Here is a 2,500-nt window from a genome sequence, read left to right as displayed (position 1 = left end):
GGTTTCCAATGAACCAATCACATGTTCAAAAAACTATGGTGGTTAACAGAGACGGGGGGATTGTCTAACAGGTTGAAATAAATACTGCAGGGTGGAATGTTTTCTCTTTTTTTTTGGGGGGGGGGAAGATCATCAATTTTCAGTTACCCCAATGATGATTAAATTTTTTGTTGATAAGCTTTGGTGAAAGATATACATGTACACAAGCAGACATGAACACATGCACTCACACTCTCTCACCCACAAACATATGCACACACATGTATGTAACAAGTTTCCATGCAGTTTTCATCAATCAAATTCCACCCATAAAGCATACGTCAACTCAAAGTTGCATGAAGTTAAAATCAGAAACAGCCACACCCTTGTATCTTATGCCCAATTCAGCTGAGAGGGTCTTGTCTTACAAGTTTTTTTGAGACCTCAGCAGTGCTAATATCACAAGAAAACACCCACTACACTTTGTGAAATGGTCGGCATTATGAAGGGCATCCAGTTGTAGAAACCACGCCAAAGTAGACATAAGAACTTGACACAGTACTTTGGCTCATCTGTTCAGATCAAACCCATCCAATCCATTCCAACATGGAAAAGAAAGAAAAAAAAGGCATTAAATAATGATGATGATGGCACACACACACAAACACTCAGAGAGAGGCACAAAAGAAAAAAAGGAAGAACTTCAACATGCTATATACATGTTCTATTATTCAATAATAAGCAGGAATATCTGCAAATAGGACATATATGTGTGTATTGAAAGTTAAAAGGAATAGTTATAGAGATAGCAAGAATAATATATAATTTTTTCCCTTATTTTCTACATACCAACAGAAAAACAGACCTCTGTTGGTCTTGGCACAATAATTCAATAGTTGTTAGATGGCACATACTTAGTGAATGTGGGTTAAAAAATACAACATTAATACACTGAAAAAAAAAACTTTCATTATATAATATTAATAAAAAATTTGGGCACACACAATGTGCTGTGTGAATTTACATACATTAGCCAATTAGATAATTTATGTAGTAGAAAAAGTATTATGGAAAATGTATGGACAAAGGTATAAAATCAATTGAGTAATGTTTTGGAAAAAATATTCATATGTATTTTCTTGTTTGTAAAGTTAAATATGTGTTGAAGCAGATAAGGCGAAGAATAAAAAGGAAAAAAAGCAGATTGCACATATTTTTAAAGTGGTAGAAATAACAATTGGCAAATAATTTTCAATTCAGCCAAATGTCTCATGATTTGAGGTAGCCAAATCTGTTCTAATAAAACAAAAAAAAAAGAGTTAATACTGGCTGAGGGAGGATGAGAAGAGAGAGAGAGAAGTAAAACAGCTTATTCATGCCAGTCAACTGCCTAGAGCAAGGAAAGAGAACACATATTTGAGTTTTGTCTTATATATATCAAAATGGCCACCAAATTTCTGGTCTATGATTGACTCAAAATTATTTAAGTAAGGAGAAACACTAAAATGTCATCTACTTATCATCTTTGCATTCAACAGGTTACACACACACACAAGATGAAAAAATTGCAAAGATGCATAACAAAGAAACACATGGAAAATTCACACACAAGAAGTGGACATGTTCTTCTCTCATCAGTTATTGTCCAAAGATGATAATAATTTAGTGCCTTTTGTGTAAGATTGTTCGTTTTGGTGGTGTCAACAACGAAAAGCTGCTGGGAATAAGCGAGTAAATGTAAGGGATGGTGAGAAAAACAAATGACACAGTTGGTACATATGTAAAAATGACATACGAATAAAGGCTTTACAGTTACGAGACAGCATTAAGACAAGATGTGTGGAAGTAACATGGGAAATGATATCCTATACAACTTGAAGAGGAAAGTAGAGAGATATAAAAAAGTTGGAATGTTAGAGGGAGAAAGAGAGAGAGAGAGCACTGGTTAACTGCAAAAATGTCAATGTTGACTGTAAAAGTGATTTTTCACTATGATATTTCTTACTAAAGTACATCTCTGTGTGTTTTAATTAAATTCTCAAGTAGTTGTGAAATAAAAGTGGCTTTATAAAACAACTTCACCTTTTTTTTTATTGACTAATAATATTGTTTAAAATATAACAAAACACCCAAATTTTATAAATGTATGAGGGAATTTGTTTCATAACTAAGTACAGTTAAAATATGTAATGTAAAGTTAAACTCTTTAACATTTAAATAGGCCATATCTAGCTGAAATATTAATATTCTACCTGTTTTAAGTTCAAGCTGGCCATATATATCCAGCCTTTCACACCTACATTACAATGTCCTCAAGGCTACAAGATAATTTATAATTAATTCAAAATGATGTAATAAATTTGGCTGATCAATCTGAGTGACAAAGGATTAAATATAGTCGAATAACATGAACTATGAGCCAATTACTAAATGCTAATTATTACATTTATGGCAAAAATACACTAATTTGGTCCAACCTATCCCTTTTCCACTCCACTCTGTTTACCTTTTACATGGTGGT

At 32.7% G+C, this 2,500-nt stretch overlaps 1 protein-coding gene across 6 annotated transcripts in view; it reads right to left on the bottom strand.

The window, feature by feature from the left end:
* LOC115219756 (vacuolar protein sorting-associated protein 41 homolog) overlaps positions 1 to 2,500 on the bottom strand; it is a 181,590-nt gene that overhangs the window by 89,589 nt on the left and 89,501 nt on the right. The gene's annotated exons all lie outside the window — the stretch shown is intronic.

Source organism: Octopus sinensis, linkage group LG15, assembly GCF_006345805.1.
Source record: "Octopus sinensis linkage group LG15, ASM634580v1, whole genome shotgun sequence".
In the NCBI taxonomy this organism is placed as follows: domain Eukaryota; kingdom Metazoa; phylum Mollusca; class Cephalopoda; order Octopoda; family Octopodidae; genus Octopus; species Octopus sinensis.
Note: the sequence above shows the minus strand (reverse complement) of the source record. Positions and strands in the feature narration are given on the sequence as shown.